The sequence below is a fragment of the Pyxicephalus adspersus genome, chromosome 6 (assembly GCF_032062135.1).
Source record: "Pyxicephalus adspersus chromosome 6, UCB_Pads_2.0, whole genome shotgun sequence".
Taxonomy (NCBI): Eukaryota; Metazoa; Chordata; class Amphibia; order Anura; family Pyxicephalidae; genus Pyxicephalus; species Pyxicephalus adspersus.
In genome coordinates this window covers 35,814,136-35,836,886 of record NC_092863.1, presented here as the reverse complement: position 1 = coordinate 35,836,886, position 22,751 = coordinate 35,814,136, and the positions used below count along the sequence as shown (strand labels likewise).

Genomic DNA, 22,751 nt, shown 5'->3' with positions numbered 1-22,751 from the left:
ACAATCAGCAAGAACTGAAATATCAGTTTTTGATGAACTGGCCCTTTATTGTTTACCAGAGACGTGTTTAGTTACACCATTGCCTTGTCTTGATGCTACTCACAAGTTTTCTGTAACTGCCATTGTCATATGATACAGGCTTTAGGCTGAGATGTCTGTTGTCAGGAGAAGTCACTACTACCACTGAATCAAAAGGTAATTGACGTGATCTTACAAAGGTTGACAAAGGACATTTTTTTTTCAGAGCACCTGCTTGTAAACTTTGAAACAGATGAAGAAAGTGTACATCCAGAAAAATTTTTTTTTTCTTTCGTTTGGTGAGAATGGGAAAGATCTAGAAACTCTGTTGGATTTTCATTGCTATCCAGGGCTCTGTTAGAGAGATTTTCTTTCACTTATTGTCCAACAATTGTGATAACAGTTTCACCAGACACAAAATGAGGGACAATCTCTAACAACAACACAGTGAGAAATTCATTTAATAGATGCATTTAAATAAATGTGTTTTCTCAGGTTTATACAGTTACCTGGGTCCCTATTTCAGATATTCACTTTCTGCTTGGTAAAACCACTATTACAGTGTTAGTAAGTAAGCTAAAACTCTATAAAGAGGACCTGGATATCAGTAAAACCGTGACAGGACCCTGAACCCCCCCAAGCCCTATAAAATATATTATCTTGGCTTAACGCTTAATTTTGAACTTTCCGCTGTAGGGAACTCATACACCCTCTCGTATATTAGCCCATCTTGATTTCCATATTTCACTTACCCATCACCTAACCAAAAATGTATCCTCTGTAAAATACCCTGACTTGTGGTAGCAATAAGGTAGGGGAAGTACTAAAAGATTAAAAGCTTAGGCAGACAAATTAATACAAACAAAGGAGGCACCAGCTCCATACTAGTAGCTTAAAATGTTTAAATAGTTAGGGAATTTTTTCTTTCATTGAAAAGATTGGAAATGCACTAGCTGAGATTTTTAGATGCAATGGCTACTTGACTAAGCCACCTGCAGAGCTTGGACTATGCATGCAACAAGACAAGCAGGTGCACTTCTGTAAGGCTAGCTGCAGGTGTAACAGTTCCAGAGAACAACAGTCTAAAGATGTGTCTACTAATAGAGAGCAATAGCTTCCTGATTTTTCAAGCACATGTACTTAGAGGTAATTGCTTGGGAAAAACTGTGTGCGTGTTCCCTGCTGTAACATTTGTCCAATTACAGCACACTGTTTCCAATATAGCTCCTGCCTAATTAACATTCTTTGTAACTGTTTAAACACAAACAAATATGATATATCACAACCTCTAAATCTGTGCAGCTACTAATAAGCAATCATAATGTCGACATGCAGTTACCACTGCATAATGCTATTCATCAAGTTTCAATATGAGAATTTAGGAAAAAAATACATTTTGTATGGTATAGACTACAATTCATACACATTCAATTTACACATGTAATCCTATTTGAAGAAGGCAAATCATTGTTCAGGCTGTAGGGGCTATCGTGCACATTCATGTCAATTTTGCTTTCATTGTGGGTGCCTAGGAACGTGGGTCAGAGCAATAATAGCTCCACAGGGACCCAGGCAAGTTCCCACCCTGCTTTTATTGCCCAGAAGCAGCACACATAGTAAGACACACTACTGCATATAGAGACACCCGAGTCTGATTTACTAAAAACATTTAGCCAGTTCACTTACTATGGTGAGTTATCACCTTGCATATGAAAGTTCACTTCGCTTAGTGAATGTAGTGATAGCTTGCTTTGCAAAGATTACCCAAATTTGTATTTTTAGGATTGTTCCCTGCATATGATTGGATGGTAAACTCAATGGGCCTGATTTATTACAGCTCTCCAAAGCTGGAGAGAATACACTTGCTGGGTAATCCAGCAAACCTGGAAAGGATTTCTTAAAAGTCATTTGCTATTTGTTACCAAGTGTTTTCAATCCTGGAACAGATTTATTCCAGGTTTGCTGGATCATCCACCTTCGCTGATAAAAGTGTATAGTCTCTAGCCTTGGAGAGCTTTACTATGTTAGGTCCAATAAACTCAGCAAAGCTTCATCTCATTTACTAATCTAAGTGAAGGAGTTTCTTTTTTTTTGCTATGTGAGTAGCCTTTAATAAATTTGTAAATTAACCCTACTACTTGAATATCCTTTAATGCAGAGCTGCATTCCCATGTGGCAGATGGATTTTGTCATATGATATTTGAAGCCACATAACCAAGCACCGTGGGTACATGGGGAAGAGCCACTGTGGTTTGCAACACGAAGGAAGGTGGGTACTGGACAAAATTTGCATCAGAATTCATTGGTTATGTGACTAACAGTAAGGTCAGTAATATAGTTTATTCCTGTTTTATACTTACGGATGAGGAGAGTTTTCCAATTAGGGATATTTGCAGCATTCCTTGTACAAAAAAGGTTCAGAAGGCTGTCTGCAGTAAAATAAAGTATAAATTAAAATATGAAAACTCAAATATAATGCAAAACAGACTGTGGGTTCCCAGTAATAGGGATTGTGTGTATAAGAGTCTATGGGAGCATATTCAAATGTAATTTACTAAAAGAGCATAGGGAATTCCAACCTGTAAATAGTCAATCCGGCCTTATAAGAATAATACATAATACTGGACCAAGTGCATGTAGACAGGAAGTAGTTGAAACAGGCTCGGGAAGATCAACAGCATTAATGAAAAAAAAATATATAAATATAGAATTTAATGAATGGAATCATTTATAGAAGGTGCTTTACCAAACAAATTGCCATATCACAATGTTGGTATGAAAACCATATTGATCAGAAATCTATGCCCAGCCAACTGAGCAGACACAGAAGGGATATCAACACAAGTGAGGATCACCGTCTGAGGGCTGCCTGCTGTGGAATAGAATATAATATAGGATATATCAAACTCCAGTATGATGTAGAACAGCCTGGTTTAGCAACCTGGACATTCTTACATTAAGGCATAACTTTACTCTTTCCTCGCATCTTCATATTCTCTATCAGCACATATGCAATGCAGCAGAACCTGATTGGCTCCAAATTCAGACCCTCCCTGTCCTAGCCTAAGTTCACCCGTACATTGGACACGTCCAGATACTTACATTTCATACTGTACGTAGAAGCAAACAGATGTACACAAAGGATTACAACATCATAACACAGGTAATACATGGATTAACGTCCAAGACATGGATGGGCTGGCATTTTGCAGTATATGGTTTAGTAAAGATAACCTGTACCATTTCTATCATATCAGAAGCATATAAAGGAAGAAATTAGGGTGTAAGTTATATTGCTGTAAAATGTATGTAAAATGTATCTACATGTGTCTACTGTAGACGTTATGAGGAGATGCATTCATATAGGATCCATGTTGAATTAGAAGCCAGATGCAACCTAGTGCTGAGTTTAATGTGATACAGAGAACTAAATAAGGTCAAATCAACCTTTTGTAAAGAATGAATTAAAATTAATGGGGAAATCTAGAGAAAGAAAGAGAGGCGTGTGAGAAAAGGCTTCAGAGGTAAAGGAAGGGAGAGGATCCCCCCCGGACTGGCTCCTGAATGCAGGTAGTGTGCTGAAAAGATATGAATATCATAATATAAGGAATATTTGGTCAAAGCTAATCATGCATAGAACTGTCAACTATGGTGATCTTCAAAGTGGAAAATTATCCCCATAATCCTTTATTATACAAATATGTGGGACAATACCGACCAGCCTTTGAATCTGTCTCCGATACGTGTATACCATATATGCCACATCCTTGGAGAAACGTCTGTATTCTATAAAAAGGATAAAAGTTGGTGACTGTAGGTCCATGTATAACGTTTATTTAAATCTAAGGCCACCTTAGAGGTTTGGGACCACAGGATGTTTTCTGGCCACAGATCTACAATAACCGGTATTTTTTTTCTTTTTTTTATTTCTTTCTGGGAACCAGCTTTCATAAAAATAAATGACTTTCCTACTAATAATGGAGAGTTGCCAGACCAACGGTGCCCACCAATAAAACATTTATCATCTGTGAGTAGTTCTTACAAATAAATGTAAAGCATTTTGTATTTGTAGGATAGATATTGATGCCCCAAATTCTGTGTCTTCACAGTAGTTATTTTCTGCAGCAGAATCGCCCATCTGGATCAGGCATTTTACCATCGTCCATCCCACATTGTCATTTTGTGTAATTTGCTGGTATAGCAATGTACACAGTCACACTGGAAGAAATCAATATCCAGATAGCAGTATCCAGCAGTCGTATCAGATACAAATCCCAGTCTAGTAATCACAATTATATAGAAATCTAGGTGCTCAGGGTAATTCCCTAAATTATATATACATAGTTACAGTCAAATATATAAATTATGAATGCAGAATGTTAGAAAAAATATATCGTATGTGGAGAAATGTAACAAAAAACTGATAAATATGATCTGGAAAGATGTACACACTTCTGCATAAATGCATATATTAAATCACATATGTGATGTGTGCACAATGAGGGATTGGGTGACATTTTATGACTGAGGCCTGGTGTATTTGTGCTGGAATAGCACAGGGTGCATCTGTGTCTGATTGAGGTGCAGTGACAGAGCTGTGTGTGTTTGTTTGGGGCAGGGTGGGGGGGTGGAGGGTAGCCGGTTACCATAGGAACAAGTCGTCTAAAACAGGACGATGAATATTTATCATCTCTAATGAATATTAATAAGATTGATTGAATAATCAGGGCTTCTCCTCTCTTAACGCAGCTCTGCACATGGAATATTAACACCATAGCTTCCCTGTTTATTTCTTTATCAAAGTCAATAGAGTGACGCAGGAACATTCGCCATTTTCAGATGCACCAAGTAATGCTGTCCAAATTTTAAACAAACACCATTTGTAGTGCTTCTTAGGAACCCTTTCAGAGCCTTTACTAGCTAGTTATTTCAGTCTATTGCTCGGAAAGAATGCTATCATACATTGTAACTTCTGTTACATCTTCAATAATATTAAAAAAATTGATTTCATCATTTTTTTTTATTTTTAGAAGAGTGCCAATACCGCTTTTTGAAATTTACATTTTTGTAATTTGCCAGAAACTGATGCAGAAATCTATCCAAGAATAGACTGTGAACTTCTTATGTACTGCAATTTACAATATTGCTAATCTAACATGTTTTATAGGGAGCACATGTTGGCTGTGACAGGTCCTCCTATTAGCACCCATCCCGCTGACACTCTCACCTTCTTCTATTCTTTCATTGATTTTGCCTGCTATTATTTGTTATAGGGAAGCATGTTCTCTACTGGCTAACAGCCAGGCCCCAACACTGTCATGTATTGGGGGCTAGTAGGTGGATAACCCTGGGTAAGCTCCAACAAGACTGGCACAAGCCATATACCAGACTTGGGGATCTGAAAGCCGGTTTGGCAGTAGGGTAAGGTTGCCTATTAAAGAACCTCTCGCTTTCACTATTTCCTTTTAAACACTGGGAGCTGGAGGGGGAGTTGTTTGGGCTCCCTGTAGTGGGAAGAAAGAACAGTTTGGAAAAATGTATTAGCTGTAGGCTTTAAAATAGAAGTTTGGGATTTTTATATTATCAGGTCAAAATTGTATGATCAAAGTATATGTAAAGTTTTTTTAAAAAGTAAAAAAGAACAAAAACCCTGTCTTTTCTTTTATATATGTGTGCTATCGAGGAGCCCTCCCCTCACTTCTTGTCCCTTAGACACAATAGGAAGAAAAAAGGTCTTGAAAGTGTGAAGAAACCCTCCCTAGGACAAATGTTCCCATTGGTGGATTTCCCCTCTATTCATGTTCCAGTGGCAGCTGAACATTGCACTCCATTCCAGTATCAGTGACTAGAATCACCAGGACAAACCTCCTCACTGCTCATTCCAAAACTCTCAAAAATGATATGACCGACCCCCTTTACTGATCTTTTATCATAGCAAGAAATGATCATGGAAAAACATGCTGTGGCTTTAAAAGACTTAAATGAATACAGAATACATAATATTTCAGACAAAATCAGTCCTGAGCCACACAAAACCCTACCCATGGACATGCATTATATATTATACAAACATTCCTACATTTAAAATTAGTTTTTAATATTAAACTGAAATTAACACGAGGTTAAAACTATATATGTTTCTCTACTGTAAATGTGATAAATATCTGGTGATCCTGAAGGTTAAGGGACCTCAAACTTGGTGACAATGCTGATTAACCTGCAGTTAATAAGCTGAAGTGTTGTCAACCAATGTATGCAGGGTAGCTGCTACGTCTACAGACCTAAAGGTCATGTCACACTTGTGACCCTGTCACTGGGGTCAACTTGACAGCAAAAGAACTGATGAATAGAGAACATTTTTGCTTTTATTGTTTTACAATGCTTTCCAGCAAACCTGTAGGATTCTAATTATGTTCTCTCTCATGGATTAAGATTTCATTCAATTCTCTCATTCAATCAAGATTTCAAAATTCATTTTTAGTTCCCCATTCCTGTAAAAAACAAACAAAAATGTAAGTTTCTATCCTTCCTATTCTCAAGCCCTGTCCACTTATTGGCAGATTTACTAAACACTTTTTTTTTTAGCTCAGTATACACAAAGGAAAATGGCAATGCTCAAGTCCAAATTCATAATAGCAATGGCACTGCCTTAAATGAGTCACAATGGCTCAGAATTGATATGATTGGGAAACAGCTGGGAAAAATTAAGGTTGACAAAGCACCAGGGCCCGATGGATTACATCCACGTGTCCTCAAAGAGCTGAGCTTGGTTATTTCAAAGCAATTATTTCTAATGTTTAGAGACTCTTTAGTCACTGGCAAGGTACCGATGGATTGGGGTAAGGCCAATGTGGTTCCTATCTTTAAAAAGAGAACAAAGTCATTACCAGACCGGTTAGTTTAACGTCCATAGTTGGAAAGGTCTGGAGAGTTTGATAAAGAACCACATAGGGGAGTTTCTGCTAGAAAATAATATTATAAATAATTGTCAGCTTGGCTTCAAGAATAACCGAAGTTGTCAAACAAATGTACTCCCTTTAAACAGGTAGACAGTGGAGCAGCAGTTGATATAGTGTACTTGGACTTTGCTAAACATTTGACACTGTACCCCACAGACAGGTAATATGCAAGTTAGGGTCAATAGGTTTAGAAAAGTCAATCTGTAAATGGATAGAGAACTGGCTTAAAGACCACATTCAGAGAGTTGTAATTATTGATTCAAACTCTGAATGGTCTAAAGTTATTAGTGGTACACCCCAGGGTTCAGTGTTGGGACCTTTACTGTTTAACATCTTTATAAATGATATAGACTTTGGGATTAAAAGTACCACTTCTGTGTTTACAGATGACACCAAACTATGTAATGGAATTAAGTCCATACAGGACGTCTATAATCTACAAGCAGACCTGGATGTACTGTTTGATTGGGCAGCCAAGTGGCAGATGACATTTAATATAGATACATGTATGCCCCCTTAGCTGCCCTCTCCTCCTGTCGAATGACTTACTGATGTCCTTCCATCTTTTATCCTGTGCCATGTCTTTCATGTAGGCTTTTCTAGAACTGCTACCACTTTCTGGAACTCTTAATTCCTAATTAGCCTACACACCTTTAACAAAATCACCCTAAAACCATTTTTTTTAAATTTCCCTACCCATCTATATAACATTTAGACGCAGAAAATAGAATGGCTCCCCTGTTCCTATTGAGAATTGGGTAATTGGCTATGCAGTGACATTGCCCAAAACTTGACATGTCATAACTATGACTTACACAACCCCTTTTCTGAAATGGACATTATTTTATGTGTGCTCCCATTCATCCTCTAGGTGTACATGCTTCTGGACAAACTTGGTTGCACACAATGATGTGTGTAGTAAAAAGTGGAATTTAAAATGTATTGCCAAATGCCATGTGGTTCAGATGCATTTGAAGGATAAAGGAGAGATTGCAGTTCAATGCACCACAGAAAAACTGCTGTGGTGAGAACAGACCCTATTGAAATACATAGATTTAGTAGCACACGGTTTTCCTGCATTATATAACACATCTGTGGTGATAACACCCAAAATAACACTTTGCTCTGAAAATACTTCAGAGTAACATAAGAAGTGTGATCAAGAGGAAATATGACAGTAAATATTAGCAAGTTTCCAAGATGTTCTTTTTGTTTTGTTTTCTGTACATGTTGGACCCTGGCTTTGAAAATCCTATTAGTGCTTTGGGGGTGCCCTAAGCTGTTGGGGTCACCAAATGATGTCCTTAAGGTATATAATCTTAATCAATGGAAATAATATGTTGACCGCTATGGCACTACTATATGTTAGGCATTAGATTTGGTATAAAAATATATATATGCTAGTTTTGTACGTCGATTGTTCAGTGTATCAAATAATAACCTGACTATTTTTGTATAAAAAAAGAATTGCTGTTGCCATGGATTGGGTTTAACATGTCAAACCACATATATTTTGGCCCCCAGGATATTGCTCCTTTCAGGCAGTAAGGTACAACCTGCAAACTGTTATATCGTCCATATGTCTTGGCTGTAAATTGTTCAGTCATTTGCTGTTAATATTTGAAGACTGTCTTTTTTGTGCCAAATATGCAAATTTCTAATTTTTTTTTTCCAAATGCTTGTTAACACAATAGAGCTCCCACTGTTCTATGTGCTTTTCATAGAGGAGTGTAACAAACAGTCATATGTATGTATTTTTTATTGATGCATGTGACATCTGTTTATTTTTAGTGTGATTTCAGAGGTGATACACACTCTGTTCTTTATTTATCCTATGATCTGTGCATCAATAATACTTAGGAATGTAATGAAACACTACAGCGCAGGGAAATGACATATGATAACGCAGAGGTCGGAGCATAATCAGGAAAGAATACTTCTGGTTCCTTCTGGCTTTAATGACACACTATACATAGCAGGAATATCCGGTTGTCTGGGCTTTGAGTGGAATTTTTCACATATTTCTAAGAATTGGAAGCTAGAATAACTGCCTTTCTTTTTAGACCTGCATTTGAGCAACGACAATACCTAGTGGAATATCAGTTTAGAAGATAAGGCAGGCCACCAATTCCTAAAGCTTTGTTTTTTACATTTTATTTAGAGGAAAAAGTAAGGGTACCTTTAGAAATGCAGGATAACTTTTGTGCTCTCAATACAATTGAAATGTGTTTGCAGGTTCGACCATTGGCTAATGTTTGTAGAAAGTATAGAATTAGGGGGGCGCTGAAAGATATTTTATTAGGAAAGATAAGTCGTAAAGTGTCTGCCTGTTCTCAAACAAACTTATTCTCAGATTGGCCAACAGATGTTACTGGGCAGATGCATAATATTTAGATTGTTACCTTTTTCTTCATTAGGGAGTGTTTGGATCAGATGCAATGAGATTTAAAAAAAAACACTACATGCAATAATGATCACTTATGCATTTTAAGCTATTCAGCTATAATCACATTTTCTGCATTATGCATCAGGGAGTTCTCAGCTGCTGTCTGGTAACCCTGCCAAATAATTGTATTTTACATTCTTGTGTACAGGGCCTTCAAGTACATTTATAATTTTTTTTCCACCAAAAGTACCAGCATCTCCTATCCTCTTCTGTAGCTTCCTAATCTAAGTTGGAAATCCCTCTTCCCCCAACCTTGGTGCACGCTTGACTCCCTGGCCTTCTACAATGTTTACACACAACATATACTCAATTGCAACAGAATCAAGTTAACTGGATTGGTCCTTTACTACGGTACAATGCTAGGATTGAGAATCGTTGGAAGCTTTTGAATGTGTTCAGCTCCTCAAAGCAAAGGTGATGTCTTTGATTCAGAGTGGTGATCTCATCACACTTTAACACATCACAAATGTAACAATGCATTCAAAGACAATGTATAGGAAAATTGTTGCAAAATAGACTGAAGGCTGTGTTATAATTTCAATTACAAAGGACTGTTATAAAAACTTGTTTCTTTAGATGTTTATTATTGGAATAATACAGAAGGCAGGGTGAACATTACTAAAGACAGAGTTTGCAGAGAAGTGACTGCAATAAATAGCAGAGCACCTGACATTTAAATGCAAACTTGTGAATGATGTTTGAGCTTGTTTTGAGTTTGGGAATGGAGATCATGACACAGAATCACGACTGCTGAATCTATGGTGAATATTAGTATACATTTTTCACTGTAAACTATGAAAAATACAGAACAATTTCAGGATCATGACTGCAGACTGCGTGATGTGTACCTTTATGTAGTGTTATCACAGTAAACTGCTGTAAAATGTAGATTTTGGAGAAATGGGTAACCAATTAAAAAAATGATATCAAAATGACAATTTGTACTGAAATAATAGTGGTTTCTGTCTCATCTTGCTATGATACAACAGCAACAGCACTGAGAAGCTACTAAAAGGGATGACAGAAGCAGAAATTACTCTCAGCATATAAGCAGCCTCAAGTCTCTTCCTCATTACAACACTGACTCAATCATAAAGAGATTGTAATTCTGCTGTAAAATGTTTTCTTCTATTTGTAAAGTATCCAGTATAGTGACAAAGCTCTGTTTACTCCTGTATCATACTCTCTCTCAGAACCCTCATCAAGAGCAAGAACCAGAATGAGTAAGAACCTCTCAGTCTGTGGCATAGATATTGAGGGATAAATTCATATTGGTTGCTGGATCTGGCTGTACATGCCCAGTATGCTTTGCAGTGACACCTGGGAACACTCTTGGAAATTATTGGTTAGAAAACAGAATCTTTGGATGCGCACAGGGTAAAATAATGATTGACTTTTTGTGGAAATTAAATTTTTACAAAAGTTTGCAAAATGCTTATACCTAAACATTTTTACCTCCAAGAAATACTAATAAACAGCCTAATTCGTGCCTAAAGGATAACTACACTTTTAAAGTGCAGATATCTATTGCTTCCCTCGTATTGCTTGGAAATAGTGCTTGTGCCCAGTCTACATTTGGCTCCAGGTAGCATTCAGAACAATACGAGCTATTCCCTTGTAAGACAAAAGTAGGCCTGCTTAATCGTTCACCAGCACTGTAGATGCACCAGATCATGGTAAGGCACGGTGGCACATCCCAAAATGTCCTTTAACTTTCCTAAGTTTTGGTGAGGTGGGACCAATAGGTATCTGTAGTTTATAAGTGAAGTTATCCTTTATTGATTGTGCTGAGTAATGGATGAAGAACAGCTCTGAGCTGTTCACATTCATGCGCCTACCACATTACTTTTATAAAATGATAAGAAACAATATACAGTGAAGGAAGCAATGTAGCAGAGATGTTTTAATATTTTCTGTTTCAGAGATAAGGCAGCCAGTATGATCAATTATAAAGAATTCAATAAGGATCTGGAATTGCTTTGACTCAAGAGATCTCAAGGCTTATTACCAAGTGATGCAGTAGCAGCTATTTAAAAACTTGTAGAGAGAAAGAAACAAACCAGCACTGGGACCGCAATGAGAAGCTTCTTTTTATTTCATGATACAAATTCTTCTTCTATTAGAACAATAACAAGAATAGTACATGATACAAAGTGCAGTGACCCTTTGTGTAACTACATTGAGCATGTTTACATTTTGATTTTCAAAATGTCTTAGAAAATAGGTATAACGTATATGCCAAAACTTGGGTAAAATGTCTGCTTTATTCAACTGTTTTACCTAAAACATTTTGCTTTATTATTCACTTACCTGGCTTAGAACATTGTAAATGTTTATAAATACGTTTTTATGAGATTACTATATTTTTTTTGTAGGGGAGGGGAAACAAGTACAGCTAATAACTATTAAGGGAAAACCTCCATCCTACAAGCAACAGTCTACTATACCCAATGGGTAAATCCAGCCATTTTTGTAGGCACAATCCAACCACAGCAAATATCTCCCTGTCAAAGCTCATTCATCATTGGTTTTCTCAAAACATATCTAAACCCAGGAACAAAAATGTAATATATTAGTAGCTTACTGGTGCTAGTGCTCTGAAGGAACCACAGAGTTCCATGGAATCCCAGCTGAGAAACACTGACAACAGTGCAGAAAATTTTAAGCAAGATCAACAGATATTTCTTGCATTTTTTGAACAAATATAACAATACACTTTTAATGGTTTGTGTCAGGCAGTAGTAATTGAGAGATAATATTACTGTGAACAATTACAATGGGTGATGCTAAGCAGCCGTCCTTCTGTTAGATCTGCTGGGCACTTGGCACATACAGTTGTACAGACTTTTATTTCAAATACCAGTCATTTACTTTTTTAAGAATTCCACTAATGTTAAGGTATGCCTGTTTCATGTTTAATTAGTCAAATCTCTGATCACATGCAAAGGTATGCTTATGAGGATTTTATGTCTACAATGTCAAAAATAAACAGAAACACCTGGTTACACCCTGAACATGCACACTTTGGTGAGACATATACAGGTAAAATATTTCAATCTTTCCCATTATTACCCCCATTTTTTTTTTTGCTTTACCACCTTTTTGGGGGTTTGCTTTATTATAAATTTTAAAGATCTAAATTGCCCCCCTTCCCCATCAATTTGCCACTTATTTTATGTTCGCTGTATTTTATGAATGGAGCCCAACAACAATGCCACTGTTCCCGTCGCTTCAATCAATTATTTACAAGAAATATTGTAACCACAATACTTTGTAGATATATGATGATTAGCAGAGGGGTTGAGTCTGTACTACCAGACCCTATTTATGAAATCTAAATCTGCTGACTCATATTATTACATATTTGCTTCCATTTGCTGGTTTGAACTTTACAATTTAATCAATTACCTTTTACAAAACATAACCATAGTAAAGCAAAATGTAATTGAAGTTTAGCAAAGAAGGATTTTTTGAATTCACTTGAGCTTTATAAATATGCCCTGGAATCACAGTCATTTTTATAGACAGAGTTCAGATCTTATCTGCTGTGTAAGGTTACACAAGCAGGCAATGAAAAGATTGTTTCACTGAGTTAGCTGAATAGGAATTATTTAGTGTCAGTGCCCTGTGGCTATCAGATAACAAAAAATGTCCACTGTGCTAAATTAGATTTTAAAATACCATTGCTTTAAACAGATATTGTTATTTACCAATGCTATTCATTTACATGTACACTCAAAACTAAGGATACACAAATGTGAGCTGCAGCAAATATGAAGTCCAGTGCAGGTGTCAGATGATTGTCCCCGGAAATATTTTTTGTGATTGTTTCCAGTGACATACGAACAAATGAGTGCTGTGTACACAATGCTGTTCTGTTCTATAAAGTGGGAAGGAGGAGTAGAAGCAAGAGGCACCCCTAATATGCTGTCCTCCATAGGAATGCACAATAAACATTTCTGACAGATTGTTCATTAATCCTCCATGGTGGATTGAAGAACAAAATAAAAAATCATTGTTCACATGTTAGATTTATGCCCAAGACTGTTCTTCTCAGGTAATAAATATCTAGCATGTGTAGAAAGTTTAGGGGAGTCCATAACTAAGCTATACATTTTTTCCTATTGCAAGCAAAGCATAACTGGGTTGCATCAGGTTGATCTGTTACAAAGGTATGTTCGATAATACTGATCCTAAAGCAACCTTGATGCTAGTAAACTTATAAACCCTGCCATACCTGTAAAAGACCTTTGTGAAATACTTACCTTTATGTTCTTACTTGTTCCTCCCTTAGACCTCCAAGTCATTACTGTATTCTGTAATGACTTAATGCCAAATGATTGCACTATTTGAACCTGAGAAAGGTGCAAAAGCTATTTGTCATGTGTATTGTCATTTATTGTGGTGCACTGCAACTCAAGCACATTGGGGTACAATATTTAGGATCAAACACACATTATCCTGTCTCTGTTATATAAAGGTGCTGACCCCAATATAAACATAGGTTATAAAACATCTATACAATGGGGTATAGTTTAGAATAACGGGTAGCTCATTCCACCAAAGCATTAGTGTCTATCTTGTTAAGTCTGGCTTTAATACTTTTTGAACTTTGATTAAAACATCTGTGATCCTATGGGAGATATAATGTATTGAAAATCTGCATTAACAACATTTAAGATGTATTACAATACAAAAGTGTGACAGAAATTTGTGTGTGGCATACCATAAGATTTAGTGAAATATACAAAGCTCTAGGAAAAAAAATGGGATAAGTTGACATAAGACATTTTTTCTTTTTTTAGAGCTTAAAGTATATTTAAAAAAGTATATTAAAAAAAGCCAGAACTTTTTTTTTTTATTTTGAATATAGTAAGGAAGGGTGAAAACTGCTGCCTGTTTTGCCATCTGCGTCTAATTAAGGAGATTTCCCTTCACTGTCATGTAAATTCAACAAAAAGAGGATGTGACAAAATTCCCCTCAAAAGACAGTTGTCACGGGAAGAAGTATCTGCATTGAATGAATTCTCTAATTCTGTTCTGATGACAAATTTCAGTGTTTGATTTGCTCTTACTTTTATTCCCAGTGACGTTGGTAATCAGAGTAATCAAAGTGAGTGAATCATCCTAACAGGGACATTAACAGAAATAGAAACCTGACACAGGTCTCAGCCCCCTTGCAATATTCTGCAAGATAACTGAAATTAGGTTCTTACCTTAAAGTAAGTTTTGTTTTAGAGAACTTGTAAATGATTTTGCATTTAGAACATTTGCTGTTACTGTCTACTGTATAAATAAATATATAGGTAATTTTACAAGCAATTAGGTATCCTTTTAAAGTGACCCTTTCACTGAATATATGTGAATATATATATATATATATATGACTGCTTGTCTGGTTGGTGTTCTGGCCTTTATTATATTCTGGATCATTGATGAGTATACATCAGGTGTTCAGATAATGGTCACACAGTTATCTGCTAAAATCTTACATGGGTACATGTATGGGGCTGAAGATGCCATGGGTCCCCCTTCCTTGTCCCTCACTCCCCTCCATGGGACTAAACAATGCTATGTGTAAAGAGCGTGTTCACCCTGTTGTTGCTGGAAATGATCAGAAAAGATGGTATCCAGCTACAATAATCTAACAAGGCTTAAATACTGAAACCAAAAGACCAGTTTTACATCCAGGAAATTATCATACTTTAGAACGGCAGCCTACATCATTTGTGAGTGGTAGGTCCACTTTAATAGGCTTCCAGTGAAAGCTGTGTTCATTGAGTGAGCTTCTTGTTTAAATAATACATTCTCACTTAGAGCTGGTAATCAGTAATATTCCTTTAGCCTAAAAATGAGTTAAAAATTAAAAAACTACTGCACAACAAAGATCAGCACATATGAAATATATCAAGCTGCTCCTCTGTCATACATAGTGGTGAATGTGACTAGTGACTTTATGTAAGACGCTTGTGTTTTACATTTAGTAACCCTTTGAAAAGACTTCATAAAGCAGATTACTCAGCAAAGAACAGTAAAGATAGCTGGATTTATGAGGTGCGGCACAGAAAACAGGTCTGGACAAGCTCTTAACCCAGGTAACAATTCTAGAGTTTAATGCTTAAATATAGAATAAAACCATACTGAAGTGTGGAATGGGATGGAGGTTGTGGGGAATAATGAATCACACAACAGTTAAGGATTAGGATATGAGTCAGGATGTAAAAGTTGCTAACAAAAGTCAAAAAGCAAACTATGACAGGTTGCAGATTGCCAGTCTGTTTGCTGCCAATATGTGTGAGTTAAATGTGAAGAGCTTTCTATATAATTTAAATCTGAATCATTGTGCAAAGCAAAGCCATGCTGAGATGCAGTGCAGTTAAATCTAAGCATGGGAACTGAGTGTGGGGCAAATCTGAGTTTTAGCGAAATGTGCTGATAAATATAAGAATATTATATATTGGAATGCAAAAACTGATCTAAGACTAAACAGTAAATGCTGGCATCTTTACCCCTGTGCTCTTAGTATTATATAAATATAATTGCAGTCTTGGCCAAATCAGATAAGGGTTTTTGTGATCTAAGCATTAGCTCAGACAAAATATCAGACACTTTTTTTAACATTACATTATTTGCCCCATAATAAAAACATGGATGTAACATACAAAGTATTTACAAAATATAAGTAATCACCAACCAATTTCTATTCTAAGATACCCAGCAACAGGTATCCTAGCAAACACAGGTATTTAAATGTACCAGTTTTTCCAAGGACCATTTTATAGTCTTGGCAACCATACAGTAAGTCCATTTGTAGCCTGCATTCTCTAGACCTGAGACACAGAAATGATCAAGTATAACAAATTATAATGGTAAGTATTGTATTACCTAGAAAAGACTATTGTATTACCTAGCATAAGTAATAGTAAAATAGTGAGATGCTTACTTGTCCTGGTTTATTATCAGGAAGACATACTATGGATAAATCCACATTTTACATCTGATTGATGATGTAAAATAGCATAAAGGATCGCCAGGCATTAATACCATGAGATGTGTACATCTGAGAAGCAAACAATAGAAGGGCACCATATTCTATAAATGAATGGTATAAATACCATTAATCATGATTTAAAGGAAAGCTTTATGGTTAATGTAAATGCAGCTTTACATTTAACTAAAAATCATGAAAGTGAATATTTTTCAATGTGTACAGTGCAAACTTTGTTATTGTGGTTTACCCAGCAAGTTAATTTTAAATGAAATAATTAAAAGCAAAGAAAATAAATTTAAAAAGTAGAGTTGTTGTCTATTGCAGCCAACCAGACTTCATGTTGAAATTTAAGGTGAAACCTGATTGTTTTTTTTTCTCTTGTCTAGTTTTAGTGAACCAGGCCAATGTAAAATATGGTATTGCTGGAAGAGTTGTACTGATAGCAATTGTTTTTATTCTGTAGTAAATTTGTTAATCTACGTATTAATCATTTTTATTACATTAGTCACCACCAGTGAAAAGGAATGTAGAGAGTGGGTGTATGGTGAGTTTTGTAATGTCGCAATGCACTTTTATTTAATTTGGCTAACTAAAACAATTTTTACAACAGCCTTTGCTGGATGGGTTATGATAAAAAGGAGATCTGTGTTTCAATCTACATGTGTAAAGAAGAAATTATTTATGACCAAAAAAGAAGTCAAGAACTCCCACAGTTTATCTTAATAGCAAAGGATAACTTTAAATTGACATTTGAGCTGTCTAGTCACAGACTGAATGTTGACAAAGCCATATTTCTTAAATGCAACAGAGAAAAGTCAGGTCACCAACCTGGCTGTACTTTTTAGAAGGTCTATAGAAAATCTAAGGATTGGGTTGAATCCTTTGGCGGCTTTCATAAGTACATTTTTATAGTTGTTTTGTCTGACTATCTATTTGAGCTGAAAAATAAAACTGTAGGTTTAACCTGTTAGAACTTAGTAGGCAACATATTGTGATTTAAACATTAATTTCACACTTATTAGGAAAACTTCTTTTTAGTTTTGGCATTTAAAGTTTATAAAATTATCTACCATATGCATCAGCAGAATACACAGATATTGTTTGTTTTGGAATTTCAGTTTAGGTCCTCACCTATTCCTACCCTACTGTCTAAACCAGGGGTGTCAAACTCTGGCCCACAACATCCTTTTTTTTGCCCCCCCAAAGGAATCCTAAATATGAACTGCAGCTGGCCCGCCGCTGCATTGAAATAGTGCCGTTACTACAATTCCTGGCATCACTCGCGTCTATAGACCAACGGGCTCTCTGCCTATGCACTCCCCCTCAGCTGTACTTTTCCTTGCCCTCCAAGGCATTGACTTGATTCAATGGTTGGATTTTCTTAAAAGAAAATTGTTATTATTATTGTTAGCCTGTGCAACAAGGTTACCATTGCAATTTAACTCAGAAGGCTACAAATAGAGAAGGAGGCAGAAGCTTTTTTCTTAAATAAAATTAAAAAAATAATGATGCCTCTTTCTCTATTATAAGCTTGCTCCAGATTGAGTATGAAGTAAAACCTCTTTCTTTCTATATGAAAAGGGTTTATATCTAATGAGAAGGAAAAATTCCCTCTATTTTTTCAATAACTTTCAAGGGTTGCCTGCGACTTTGTCTAAGTTTTTAATTTTGTCCCTCTGTGTATTTGAGTTTGACACCCCTGGTCTAAACCAATGTTTCTCCTCAAAGGTTTCATGGAACTATAGAGTTCCTCAAAATGTTGCTAGAGGGTTCCTTGAGCAATAAGAAATGTGTTTAACTGGTACTAATGATCTTTTTGGCTATTTGTAAATGGCCAACAATGTAGGAGGCATTCTTCTTAATGACCACGATAATGTACTGTGAACTATGGATATATAAATTAGTGCAGGGGTTCCCTGAAGACCTGAAAGTTATTTTAAGTGTTTTCCCATGCTATGTTTTCCCAAAATGCTGCATCTATGATCCTGTAAGTGATCTGTGATTTTTTTGTATGCTAAAAAATGCCTAACTCCCCAACTAGGGCTAGTTTTTGTTCCATATGAAACTTATGTGGCACTTCGAAGATTTTATGGAAGGTTTGATGGTAAAAAGAAGGCAACTTTGATATAGCAAGGAATCCTACAATTGACACCAGTACTGGGACAACTTGTGTTCCAACTTCAATCTAAGATAATAGACCTTCAAATATTAGATTGTATGTCCTACACCCATTAATAAAGAATAGACTACTTTTTACTGTTCACCACTTACTAGAATAAATACAGTTTCCATTGGTCCTTGAATCTGGTTGTACCATTCCATAGGTAATGGTCCTGTTAATACAGCCTCAACATTTTTTAGTACTATACAGATTTATTTACCACCTACAAACTGGGTTACTACCAAACTCTTCTTTAGGAATTTATTAGGCCCACCACTATAAATGTACATCTTTATCACAGCTGCTCATATATTGTCACAGTTTCCATATTGTTGTTCACATAGTTCCACAGTCACTGGTTGTCTGCATATAGTCACATTTGCCCATTTATTGTCACATTTATGCAATTGTTGCATAATAAATTTAGTTGCCTGTAGGCCTGTCAGTATTAGTTATCATCAACAATTTCTATAGTACTTAGCTGTGTATATTATTGCAACTGGACTAATCTGGCTAAAAATTTCTCTACTACCTCTGTTAGTAAAACTCTTCAAAACTCTATGATTTATTAAACATGGACAGGATATCTGGTATACATATGGATTTTCAAAATAAAAAAGTGATACTTCCTCCTAAAAAGATAACAAATGACTCAACGTCAAACAAAGGAAGCGTGGATTATGTAGACACTGAAAAAATGTGGATCTTATTTTTCAAGCCGTTTATGTTATATGCGCTTAACTTAGAGGACCACACATGCACACACGTGTATGTTATCAACTGAGAGGACAGCTTACACAACTCATCTGTGAACATGCAAAGGCTTAATCAGTCAGGACACTGCTATTATGGTGTAGAACTGCAAGATATGGCATAAAGTATGAAAATTGTGAAAGTTATGTATACTGACATTCATAGAGATGCAGGAAATTTCTTGTGTGACATGTTGTTTGTTTAATAAAGTGAGAGAAATGACAGAACAAGAGCGAGCACTAAACAGTTCAACTTTTTGCTGAACAACTAAACGTGAACATGGTTGCTAGGCAGTGGTCCAGGATTTTTGAATTCCAAAGTGTTTACACAGTTTTGTGTCAAGCGACCCACAAAACAGAAAATCATGGTTAGCATAAAATCACAATGACATGACAAACATTGCACAACTTATTCCCCTATACATTCTAGCAGCTTCCACTTGTTGGTTATGGGGATCCTACTGTAGATTGTCTAACATAGTGCAACAGTAGTGGCCATTCACACTGGTGTTCTATTATTGTGGTAAAGTGTTTATTATTTGTTCTAGCTCATTTTAGTTTTGTCCTTTAATAAATATCCAAAGGGCCTTTTGTGACTAGCTTGGGACTTTCTGTAACTGCTATATTTTTTCCACAATGTCCCTGCATTGGTATCAATGTGAGAAAGAGCAACACAGTTTCAAAGTGATCAGAGCCTTTTATATAGCCCCTTCTAAGTAATATGGTTTTAATCTATGCTTGTCCACTCACCTTTAGTGTAACACTTTTAAGTGTTGGAAAGGGATTGGTTGTGACTCCTTATCAAGACACAGTAGGAAGTAAGAAAACGGAAAATTCAGTTTTTCCTAAACTATGGGTTGCAAGTCAGATTAGGTAATAAACCCACTTGTTGCAATAGGTGTATGCCAACTATATATACAGGACAGATGATGATTACATTACCTATGGTAGTGCCTGATTCTATTGCAATTTTCCTGTAGGCATAGTACCTTGTCTGTAGGATGTTGGGAGGGCAGGTGGCAGCAGTGTGGTATGGAGGGGTTTGCAGGAGTTGCAGTAGTGAGGGTGCAGTGTTTCGCAGTGGTGGAGGGGGAGTGCAGAGGTAATAAATGTTAGAAGAAAGAGGGGTAGGGTGCAAAGGAATATAAAGGTGAGTAGCAGTGGAAGTGGGTTTGCAGAGATCAGCTGTGGTGAAGGGTTCCAGGATGTGCAGATGTTCAGGGCAATGTGGAAGGAATTAGTGGTGGTGCCCAGAGGTGATCAGTGGTGGACATGGGGTACAAAGACCAGTGTTGGAGTGGTGTGCAGTGGAAATCAGTTGTGGGGCAGGGTGCAGAGGGAAGCAGTGATGCACCCATGGAGTAAAGCAAATATGAGCAGTTACCAGGAAGTGGAAAAATTATCAAGGGTCCCTCAACTTTTTCAGTGATTTTGGCCAAATCCTGCTTCACCTCAAGTATGTACACCTGGTCAGTGGCTTCCACTCTTTCATTTTACAGATCTAGTGAGAAAAGCCTGTATTAGGGCCTGTAGATTAGTGTCCTCTGACATAACTGCTTGCTGAGATACTTGTGAAAGAACAGGGACAAAATGAGCAGAATAATTTACTGTGCTAATAAATGACCAGACTGACAAATCCAGGGTAGAAGGAGGAGAGCTAGCTGGGCTCACACAGGTACCCCATCCCATGCCCCTTACACTGTGTGTTATTTGTAATTATTTGTCTGAAGAACACAGAAGTAGGACATTGCTGGTGACAGACTAGTTAGGCAAACCATGCGGTGCAATATGTTTCTGACAACTGGCATTTGTAAGATTGAAGAGGGGTAAATACCTAACATTGCATATTTAGGACTAGATTTGTGACTTCCATACAATCTTCCAGACACCACAACAAGATCCTTTTTGCAAACTACATTATAGTTAAGCAATATAGCCAGAACCTCCCTTGTTCTGTGGTCGGACTTTTGGAGAAACGGTAACACACTGATAAATTCTCCGCTGTATGTTTGTGTAAGAAAATTCAAACGTGCACTGTGCAATGTGATAGAGGCAATAGAGTGCTGCCCTCCTTCTCCCACTTGTGTGTTGGTATGAAGAGATTACACAAAATATCACATATTTTCCTATACTTATGCTAGTTCCATTTAAAAATACATTTCATTATTTTCTAATGACTGCATAAGTAGATAAAATGTTTTTTTATTTGTCCCTAGAGATTGGTTTTATTCATTATGAAGGCTGTTTATTTAGGTCCTTGCGTTTGATTTGCAATTTCCCTTCCTAAACTGTACAATATGAACCACATTGTGCACATCAGTTCTAACATACAATGACAGTCTGTTGCATAGTGTGACTTATTAGGGCCTGTTCACACTTGCAAGATTTCCTGCGGTTTAAGGCCTTGTTTACAGTTTGTGTGCTTGAAACTGCATGCAGCTTTGTCGGAATAACAAAGGATCTCATATTTTCTCCCTTTCTGGAAACAATCATACAGTGGCTGTGATTTCTTTACATGCTAGAATATATTTTTTTGGTTAGGTAGATTTATGATCAATAAAATATTCACAGACAGTCAGTCTGGTCAGCGGTTAGGTGCATTAAAACAGATTTTCACTCATCAGTGAATTATTTAGGTTTTTACTTATCGGTTATTATTTCCAAAACTTTTTTGCTAAGTATAGATTGCATTCATATGTATATAGCAGCAGCCATGAGCCAGCTAACTAATGTGACCCTGCTCCTTCTTTTCAGTGGTACACAATAGTTGTGCTTTACTGTTCCATCTCACTATACAGAACTAAGTGGAGTTGTCCAACTGATTTGAATCAATACATTGGAGTCTTACAGGAACAGCTGTAAATAAAGTAATTGTGGTTGTTTTTATATACCATGTCTTATATAGCACAAAACAAATTTACATTTAATACAATTGAAAAATGTAGTAAATAACTGTAGTAAAATAGTATGAAAATAGTTTGATACTAGCGTTTATTAATTTGATTCATTTATTAGCATTGTTAATTAAACTACACGTACTTTAAACTATTACCAATGTTAGACCCATTTGGATCAGGTCACCGTTATAGACAAATCTCCGCTTCTGCACTTTAAAGTTATTAGAATTTTTCATCCACCCACCAACCTGTTCTTGCTGTATAAAGTTTTCCTTTCTGCTGCTGCTGACCTGTCCTCTGCCCAGTATTTGCACAACCCAGGGACATTTCCAAGCAGCACAGTGGCATGGAGATGGAGAGGGGTTGCAGGAGATACAAAGGGGAGCAATGGTACAGGGTGGGTATGCAGAGGTAAGCAGCGGTGGAGGAATAAGTCCAGGACCAGAACTGCAGAAATGATTACTGAAGTCTTTGTTTTTAATTAAACTGCTTTTAAAGTAGTCTTAAACATGAGCTTTCTGGCTATA

The 22,751-nt window shown here is 36.5% G+C and overlaps 1 long non-coding RNA gene across 2 annotated transcripts in view; it reads left to right on the top strand.

Annotated features, from left to right (window-relative positions):
* Positions 1–22,751, top strand: part of LOC140333527 (uncharacterized) — an 88,578-nt gene that overhangs the window by 48,982 nt on the left and 16,845 nt on the right. The gene's annotated exons all lie outside the window — the stretch shown is intronic.